Raw genomic sequence first — 10,809 nt, 5'->3', positions numbered from 1 at the left:
TTTAAAGTTTTATAGACAAAATTAAGGGAATGTAGATAGCTCGAAAAGTATGGGAAATAGTGTTGACATCCAAGTTGTGAAAGATACAACAAGTATATAAGGTACCAGTGTGATCATCTGTATGATTTTATAGCAGGTTAAGCTGTTAGTGTGAGCAGCGGATAGAATCATCCATATTTGGGTCTTGATAAGAAGATGTCACAGAAGGACAAGGACAGGGCTTTCATTTACTAGTAAGGAAATATTTGAAGTTATTAACCATTATTATTTAAGTAGGAAAGGATGGGAATTGCAGTCATGAGAGACTGACAGACCAGGAAAAAAATGAAAGTCTAATGAGATGTAAGCACTGGATGAGTAGAAAAGTGAACTATGCAGGTCAGGACATTAAACCTCCTGTTTCACTTTAATATTCAACTGTGGAAGTCTGCTGCTATCCTGAAAAAGAGTGTGTGCCAATTAGAGTTAGATCTCATAATAAAACACACAAAAATACACAAATGGCTTAAAGATAAAGTTTTATTATCCAAAGAAAAGATGTTTTGTGTTAAACAAGAGTAGATACAATAACTTGTCAAAATCATACTAACTTTATGTAATCATGTTTTATTTCATGCTCAATAATATGCTTCAAGTAAATATCCATCATGTCATATCGAGCCAGGAGAAAAAGTAAACAGCATAGAAAGACATACCATTTCCCTTTAAAGGCAAATCTTGGAAATCACATTGCACAATTCAACATATATTAAACTGGCCAACATCTAGTCACATGCAACCGAGGAGTTAGGAAATCTAATTTTTAAACCAGGCTGTCTCAGGTCAAGAGATCTATTAATAAGGGAGAAAAAAAGTGAATATAATGCAAAATCAGAATCTGTGCCCCTCAGCTTCATTTTGACAATTAACAAATAAGGAAAAACAAAAATGCAATTTTTGGATTGTTAGGTAGAATTGCAATCAACATTAGGACTCTCATTTTGTGATCAGGGTACACTTCTGAATTACAACATCACTCTGTTCTCCTTCAGTGGACAATGGTCAAGGTGCCTGAGTCAGAGTTCCAAAGCCTGAAAAGAGGTCTTAAGGCACCTTGGAACAAAATCTGGGTAAAGGTGTAAATATGGGACCCATCTGTCATGTTATAGAATGACACTTCTCCATCTTCATAATCTAGGAATATCCCCACCCTACAGGGGGACACTCTCAGAGTAAGATGAGTTTCTGGGGAAGTGAGAGCCCAGTACTCCTCCTCATAAAGCCTGATGGCCCAGAAACCATTTTGTGGGGATATTGTGACTTGCCCCTTCCTTGTTACATTGTCCCTACAGATTCCCAGATCACAGGAAGCTGTGTCCCCAATATCTACCTCCCAGTAGTATCTCCCCGAGGTGATACTCAGCTGACCCAGCACACAGGGCAGGGAATGAAATCTCTGTGGGGAGTCAGGGAGATCTTCCTTCTCTTCTTGCCATGTTACACGTCTCTGTTCAGACAGGAAGAGCGCAGGATGGGCGGTTTCTGCATCCAGGGTCACGTTTACTGCAAAGACAAGAGAATCATCATCATCTAACTAGGGAAAGTCTCAGTAGTCCGGGGCTAGAGAAGCTATTCTGTGAGAGCTTCTCTGGCCCAAGGTGAATTCTGCTAACCTCTACCCATCTTTGTGTGAGACTACCCACAAAGATGTGGATCCCTGTACACCATCATAGACTCACCAGCCTGGAACTCTTCTTTCCTCCAATCTGCAAGAAATATATCAAAATGAGAACCACCATCTGAGAAAGAAAGCTACCTGACCATTTAGAGTATTAATTCCCCAGGTTTAGTTTAAAATAATAGCAACTGAACAAAATTCTATTTATATCCTTGCCCTTCATTTTATAGCCTGCCAAATTATGTCAGATTTAAGGACCTGACCTATGCCAATTATTTCCTCATTTAAATATTATTCAAGATAATAGTCTTTGGTCTATTTATGGTGAATTTGACTTGAAAATTTTTGTTTTGTTTTCTTTCTTCACAAATTAGTATCTAGTTACTATTCTGTCTTCTCTCAAATATAAGGTGATACTCAAATTTAAAAATATTAAAATTTAATGTTTCAGTCACATTATGTGTTAACAACATGGGAAGTGAGATACACAGCAGACACATAGAATGGCAGATGTCCTAAATAGCACTCTGGCCTCAGAATCAGCCCTAAAGGCACTCGGATCCAGCTGAAAAGCCCATGAGAGTATTTCAGGCATGGAAAGCCAAGACACTCTGGGGAAAAAAAAAAAAAACTAAATGAAAGATCTTCACTAGTGAGATCCCAGTGGAAAGAACGGGTCATCAAAGAAGGAGGTACCTTTCTCTGAAGGGAGGAGAGAACTTCCACTTTGACCATGGCCTTGTCTAAATATGATCAGAGTCGCTGAACTCAAAAGGCTTCCTTAGCCTTGGCAGCTCATGACAAGAACCTAGGGTGATTACTGATTCCATAAACAAGAGTGTCAATTTGTTAAGTCAACAACAGGAGTCACTGTGCACTTACTCCTCATGTAGGATCTTTGTCCTTAGTGTGCTGTACATTGAGATTTAATGCTATAACTAGTACTCAAACAGTATTTTTCACTTTATGTTTCTGTGTGGGAGCAAACTGTTGAAATCTTTACTTAATGTATGCTAAACTTATCTTCTGTGTATAAAGAGAAACGAAAATGAATCTTGATGTGAATGGAAGGGATGAGGGAGTGGGAAAGGGGAGGGTTGTGGGTGGGAGGGATGTTATGGGGGGGAAGCCATTGTAATCCATAAGCTGTACTTCGGAAATTTATATTCATTAAATAAAAGTTAAAAAAATTTTAAGTTTATTTAAAAGGTAAAATTATGGGGTTGAGGAGAGAAATACACACATACACACACATATACAGAGAGAGAGAGAGCGAAAGAGAGAGCTTTTCTATCTACTACAGTGACTGAGGATGGGCTAGGCTGAAACCAGGAGCCCAGTACTCGATGCACGTCTCCCATGAGGGAGGTGGGGAAACAAAACTTGGGCCAAAACCTGAACCTTCCCAGTTGTATCACTAGGAAGCTGGATTGGATCAGAGGAACTTGAAATCATATCAGCACTCCAGTGTGAGATGCAGCTGTCCCAAGCCATAGCTAAAGTTCTGTGCCAAAATACACACCCCAATGTGTAGTATGTTATGAGAGATATGATTTGGATTTCTTTTCCTTTGTAATGTTTTGTATATTGAAGATGTTCATTTATAGTATCTTCAATAATGGGTTATTTTTTCAACTTTTATTTAATAAATATAAATTTCCAAAATGCAATTTTTGGATTATAATGGCTTTTCCCCGTATAACCTCCCTCCCACCCATAACCATCCCATCTCCCACTCCCTCTCCCATCCTATTCTTCATCACAATTCATTTTCAATTATCTTTATCTACAGAAGATCAACTCTATACTAAGTAAAGATTTCAACACACTGTACTCACAAAACAACACAAAGTATAGAGTACTGTTTGAGTAGTAGTTTTACCGTTAATTCACAAAGTACTTCACATTATGGACAGAGATCCTACATGGGAATTAAGTGCACAGTGACACCTGTTGTTCATTTAACAATTGACACTCTTAATTATGATGTCAGTAATCAACCTGTAGCTCTTGTCATGAGCTGCCAAGGCTATGGAAGTCTCTTGAGTTCACAAACTCTGATCTTATTTAGACAAGCTATAGTCAAAGTGGAAGTTCTCTCCTCCCTTCAGAAAAAGGTACCTCCTTCTTTGATGGCCTATTCTTTCCACTCAGATTGCACTCACAGAGGTCTTTCATTTAGGTCATTTTTTTGCCGGTGTCTTGGCCTTCCATATCTGAAATACTCTCATGGGCTTTTTAGCCAGATCCGCATGCCTTAAGGGCTGATTCTGAGGCCAGAGTGCTGTTGAGGGCATTTGCAATTCTATGAGTCTGCTGTGTATCCCGTTTCCCATGTAGGATCACTCTCTCCTGTTAATTCTATCAATTATTATTTGCAGACACTGGTCTTATTTATGTAATCCCTTTGACACTATCTTTTTGAACAATTATGAACTTAAACTAATCACTTTAACAAGTAAAATAGCACTGATGCATGCCACCTTGATGGGATTGAATTGGAATCCCCTGGCACGTTTCTAGCTCTACCATTAGGGGTAAGTCTGATTGAGCATGTGCCGAACTGCACCTCTCCTCCCTCTCTTATTCCCATTCTTATATTTAACAGGGATAACTTTTCAGTTAAATTTAAACACATAAGAATAATTGTGTGTTAATTAAAGAGTTCAACAAATGGTTAAGTAGAACAAAAAATATTAAAAGAAATAAAATAGTAAGTTGCAATGGGTTATTTTTAGAAACCAAGTCACTCACCAGGGTATAACACTGTTTTCCTCCAGTCTGCAAGAGAAGAAAACAGGAAACCCTTTACTTTTTTCCTTCTAAGTCTTCTCTCATTCCCCTTCTCATTTACCCTTTTTTTCTCTTATTTTCTCCTGTACATCTTTTGTACTTTAATTTTCTGACCTATAATCCGACATTTAAAATTTCAAAGACACGATGAGAAAAATGATCAAGTGGAAGAAATGTAGAAACATAAAAGTAATAAAAGGAAGACGCCTGAAGGTGGGAGCATGAAATGCAGGAAAGAAAAAAGAGTGAAGAGTGCAAGGAAGGGCGTAAAGAAAGCTGAGTCACAATGACTTTGTGTCTTCTGGATACATACAAAGTAGTGTGCTTGCTGGCTCCTACGGTGTCTCTAAAGCCATGCACTCTAGTCTTGCTGGTAAAATCACTGCCATGTGGTTGGAGAGTAATAATTCAGAACTTCTTCATAGCTTGAGTCTCCAGAGTCTGTCTGCTGTAAAACTGGTGGAGCTGTAGCTGTACCACAAGCCCTTCAACTAAAGCAGCTGCCCGGAAAACAGTGAGCAGTGCCACTGGTGTTCTAATTGCTTAGAAATGATCAGGGACAATGCAGAGAAACTCATACATCACCAGAGAAAAATATATAAGCATAAAAATTTAAATATTAAGAAGTAAACATTGCAAAATATGAAATTAATTTTAAAAAAGAGAAGAAATTTTGAACTCTATGTACCAAGCAATTGCCAGGTCTAGCAAGCATAATGCTACTCCTAGATTACTTATTGATTTAAAAGCAACAATAACAAAAACAAAAACAAAAATAGTAAAATATAAAGACAAATTAATGTTTTATAGACCCTGGAAAAAAGATTTTTCAGCAAAATAAAAAATGTACAGCACTCCTTTCTTTAAAGTTATAATTCTTTACTGTATAATAGCACAGAATGTCAGCTCTATTTTAAGGAACAGAAGTTATGACTGAGAAAGGAAACATAATTTGGATTATAAAATTCTTACTTTAATAAAATTCCTTAAACAGTGGAAAAAATTTGTCAAGATTGTGCCCCAAATTCTTCTTTGCCAAATAGGCATTTTTGTTGCATTTCTGTATCATAACCAATTACTATAGAGGTTAATATAGGGATTGAATCCAAAAGAGGCAGAGAAATGGAATTATTTTGAGAGAGAATGATTACTCACTGAACTTAAATTGAGCCTATTCTGAGAGAAGCAATGTCAGCATGCATCGTATAATTGCTATAGTACTTAGATATGGACTGATCCCATGGGAGATAAAGAAATGGAGGTTTCCAAGAGATAATAATTACTTACCAGACTTATATTGAGCCTTCCTCCTATCTGAGAGAAAAAATACAAAACATCACTTCATGAGATAAGTTTTGTTAATATTATGAAGAATACACAATCTAAACCATATATCTGCCAGTGTTTGTGCCTGCAACACTGGACACATCTTATTCATTTCATTAGCAAAAAAAGAAAACTCTAAAGTATATTCCAAATGAATACCTCACTCCAATTGGAAGAAAACTGCCTGATATATGAATGGTTAAATAAAAGATGCTTCAGAAATCTTGTATGAAATGAAATGAAAACTTGTTTTATTTTTGGTGCAAAAAATTTTGAAATCTATGTACAATTTTTCATAATTCACACTTTCAACACATTTTTTTGAGATTCCTTGAAATTCCTATAATGTGATATTAAAATTTGTAGAACTATCTTAAAGAACAAAGTCTTAGATTTTAAAGATATATTACCAATGGAATTTACATGAATAACAATGCATACCTAGGTCATGAAAGAAGAACAATTTATAACTGAGTAAACTAAAAGGAAGAAAAAGCAGTAGAGTAGTAACTATGGTTGAAAAGAGAAAATTGTCGGAAAAATCATGGAAAAATATTTAACATTTTTGAATATTTAAAAATATTGTCAAATGATATGGATCAGCAAGTCTCAAGACTACGCTTAATATTAGTTTATACAAACATTTAAAAGGCAAATAAAAGGAGGAATTTATTTCTCTCATACCCATAGTCTGATATCCATAGGTAAGAGTGAAGACATCATCATGTGAAAAAATAATGAACTCTCTACTAGAGAAGATGTGTTGTGGAACACAATTAAAGTGAGTTTTCCATTGAGTGGAAACAGCTATTTTCCTCTTGACCTAATCATTTTCATCTCATGACCTTATAATAAACTTATATCAATTATCTCCAAGAGAGAAGAAGAAGGATATATAGCACAGAAAGGAATAGAGATGAAAGGAAGAGAGGGAAGGAAATTTAATGTGAGATAATTTCAGGAAGCCAAAAAAGAAAATACATAGCCTAATTTGAAATCCACAAGAAGGAAAAGCAAAGAGAGGATAGTGATGAAGTGAAGAGTAGAGATGGCAAAAAGATCTAAGAAATCTGTCAATAAGAAAAACAGTCAAAAATTACCAATCTCTCCCTGAAGTTCTTCTGAAAAATAAAATGGAAAAACTCATATAAATGTCAAGGAACAACATAGATGTAGTTAGAGTATGTTATGTTAACTGTAGTAAGTAGACACAGAATGACACATATCGTGTGCTTTCACATGTGAAATCATAAAAAACCAATATCATACAGTAGAAAGTTAATTACCAGCAGCTGAAGGGGAGAAGAAGGAAAAGGAAGAGGAATGAGATTCATCAAAATGTACAAAGTTTCAGTTAAATTGGAGGAATATGTTTTAGACTACATAGTGACCACACTTAATAACAATGTAAATTTAAAATTTCTCTTAAAGATATTTGATAATCTTACTGCAAAAATAAATTGATAACAGATATGTTAATTAGCCTGCTGAGTCCTTATACAATGTCAACATGAATCAAAACAATACATTGTAATCCATGCATATTTTAAAATTAAGATTTTGCACCTAAATAGAATTTCAAAATGTTAAGTGAAGGGACAATATGAACCAACAAAGAAAATGAAAATGAGTTAAATTTTCTAGTGTAAAGTATAAATTGGTAGAATAAATATAATTTATAGCATAAACATAGTCATGATAAAATCAACAAAGTGACAAGGAAGCACATTTCTAACTTAGAAACTTGAAAAAGTGGCATATTAGAAAAGCTGAAACAGGACAGAAGAATGTAAATGATGGAAAAGAAGAACTACCTAGGATTTATATCATACATACATACTTTATAGATTAAAGTATTGAAGTAATTTAACTAATCCAACACACATACACAGACATATGAATTGAAGGTATTCAAAAAGTGGAAAAATGGGATTAAAAGATGATACCTCTCTGTCTCTACCTCTCAAATAAAGATATAAATATGGCATTTAAAAAATGAATTAGGCATTTGGAGCAATCTCATATCAAAGAGTTTGGATCCTGGCTCCACTTCTGAATCCAACTCCCTGCTAATGTGCACTGTAGGAAGCAGCCGTGATTATTCAGTTATTGAGTCCTTGCTACCACATGGGAGACCCAGATTGAGTTTCTGGCTCCAGGTCTTTTTCCATCTCTCCCATCTTTTCTCTTAGGCTCTGATAACCTCCAAAGGCTTCTCAGAAGATATCACAAACAATAAGGGAACAGATTACTATAACATCTGGGCACAATATTTTTGCAAGATTCATGGTCTCTAATTCTTCCCATTTAATAAAATTTCATTAGGATTTAATTGAGTTGTCAGTTGACAGAACTTTTAAAATTATCTTTGATAAATAGTTATTCTGTAGTTTTTATTATTTATCTCAGGAGAAGTTCCAAAATCTGGTGACATTGTTTTAATTAAGGCCCTTCCTATTTTTATTATCTTACAAATAAAAACACAATTTGTTAGCCTATAAATATTTGATTAAAAAATAAGAAAATAAATGGAGTAAATCATTATACTTAGTGAAATAAATCATGATCAAAATGTTTGAAAACTGTGCTTGAAACTTCCTTATTCCATCTCTTCTCTAATACATGAATTTGGGCTTCAGGGATATTCCTTAAACCAGTCCCAAAAAGATAGATACAATATGTTTTCACTGATCTGGGGTAACTAATATAGTACCTAAAATGTACTCTATTAGAGCTAAACTGAAATTTTGAGATTTGATGATTTTTTTATAGCCTTTCTCTCACCTGTAGAGAAACAGTGTTTTTTTTTTTCTTTTTACTATTGGTTAAACTTTACTTAGCGAAGGTTTAACCTTATGAGTATAAAGTAAACTGAAAATAAATATTTGTAAAAATTAAGAGAGGGAATAGGAGAGGGAAGAGAAAGAAGGGTTGGGGCATGGGCAGGGGGAAGTTTAGGATGGGAAGTATCACTATGTTCCTAAATCTATACACATGAAATACATGAAACTTGCACACCTTAAATAAAGTTTAAAAAGCATTGATATAGGCCACTGACTCAAGTGTTTCAGAGAAATAAAATTAAACAAGAAAGAATAAGAAAGGAAGGAGGAGGGAGTGTTGAGTGGAGCATTACCACTATGCTTGTAATCTGTATATATGAAATACACGAAATTTGTTCACCTTATATAAACAATACAAAATTAAGCATGTGCAAACCAAGTTAAAAGTGCTATGAAATTCATAATTACAATGAAAATGTATGTCACGCATTTTATGCACATAAAATAAAACTGATACTTTTATTTAAATAATAAACAAATAATTCACTGAGAAATTTATGATGAAGATTTTTGAGGTCATATTTAAGTTGTTTAAGGTAGACTTAGTTTTCCACAATTATTTTAAGAATTACATGAACAAAATGTTTGAAAACTGTGCTTTAAACTTTCTTATTCCATCTCTTTTAAATATATGAATTTAGGCTTCAGGGATATTCCTTAAATAGCTTATATATACTTTTGGAAATATGAGCTCATAATCTAAAATTCATAGATATTTTTATTGTACATTGGCAATTTTTGCACTTTATAACACTTCAACTTTTTATATGATATTTAACTTTTATTGGCCCTACATTCTTAAAGAAATCCATTTTATTGTGTTATTTCTCCTTGATTCTTTTGTCATCTTTGCTGGATTTTTCAGAATATTCCTCTCTCTACGGAGGAAGAGTATAGTATTCAAAAAATAAAATGACTCTGGGAACAATTTTCTAAATGGAAAAAATATGATGCTGTTACCTCATATTCATTCCAGAGAGGAAAATCACATTATTCAATAACTAAATCACATGAAATGAAAATATGTATGAAGTAAATTCATCACAAACAAGTTTGGAATTTATTTGTCATTTCTTAAGGTAAGGGAGGTGTAATGTGCAAAGTAACGGGCACTTCTAGATTGGAATATCTGATAAAGTTCCTAAATCAAGAGAAGTTTTCCAGAAATTATATACATTAAATGGAAACTATGTGCCTTTTGGCTTAATGTGCATGATCTCACCAAAATCATAAACTTCAGAAGTATTTGTAATACAGAAATGGAAAATACATAAATGGAATACAGAATGGAAAAGATAAGGAAACAGAAATAGAGATAACATGAGGGAGGCCCATAACCAAAAAAAAAATGAAGATGGAAGAATAGAAGTAGGTATCTGGAGAAGGGAGAGCTGAAGACATGTAAGTAAAGAGAGATGGAAAGTTAAAGACATCAAGAAATTAGTTATTTTAAAGTGATAGGGGAATAAAGAGCTGTCATGGTACTGACCATTATGTCTCTGAAGTTCATCTGAAAATAAGATGGAAAAATAAATATAAATATTCTTGTAATGGAAAACAAGGTTAATAAAATTCCAACTTATGAAAAATGCAATGCAAAGTTAAAACTCGGGATATGGACACACACAAAAACACACACACATATACACTCATACATGGTGCTGGAAAAGTGTTTTTGTTTAACTAATATGCTATACAGAATGAAATGAGAAAAGGAGAAAATCTGCTTCATTGACAAAAATAGAAATATTAGTTCTGATGGTTACTATATAATATATTTTTATTTTACTTTTATGTTATTTAAGCTTTTATTATTAGAGTTCTTATCTTCAACACTGTCTTGGTTTCAAGTAAATATATGATATTGATTCTCATTATCATGGTAGCTATGTTGTATTGAGTCACCATCAACTCTGAGTTACAGACTCTTGGGCAACTGATCCTGGAATAAATCCAAGTTCAGATGCCTCTAAGTCACTGGCCACCACAGTACCAAAATATCACTTTGTTTTATATGCTTGTATGTCAATAATCTGATCCAGAATAAATCAGTATTTACAGGGAAGGAAAGGAATAACTGAACAAAAAAGGATAGGGAATGATGAAATGGAGGGGGACACTAGTCTTGTTTTGTTTGTTTGTGTGATCCCTTTGACTCTTTTTTTTTTATTTTACAGGTATTTATTATAT

General features: G+C 34.0%; 1 long non-coding RNA gene across 1 annotated transcript; it reads right to left on the bottom strand.

Moving 5' to 3' along the window:
* Positions 1 to 586: 586 nt before the first annotated feature.
* On the bottom strand, positions 587 to 10,431 carry LOC127488063 (uncharacterized). Its single transcript, XR_016233462.1, has 5 exons — positions 10,109 to 10,431; positions 6,877 to 6,897; positions 5,738 to 5,764; positions 4,412 to 4,438; positions 587 to 1,745 (listed from the first exon to the last, which is right to left on the bottom strand). It is a non-coding gene; the product is annotated as an uncharacterized LOC127488063 (long non-coding RNA).
* Between the last annotated feature and the right edge of the window lie 378 nt (positions 10,432 to 10,809).

Source organism: Oryctolagus cuniculus, chromosome 5 (assembly GCF_051225735.1).
Source record: "Oryctolagus cuniculus isolate XC-2025 breed Fujian yellow rabbit chromosome 5, ASM5122573v1, whole genome shotgun sequence".
In the NCBI taxonomy this organism is placed as follows: domain Eukaryota; kingdom Metazoa; phylum Chordata; class Mammalia; order Lagomorpha; family Leporidae; genus Oryctolagus; species Oryctolagus cuniculus.
This window is presented reverse-complemented; position numbering and strand designations above follow the sequence as displayed.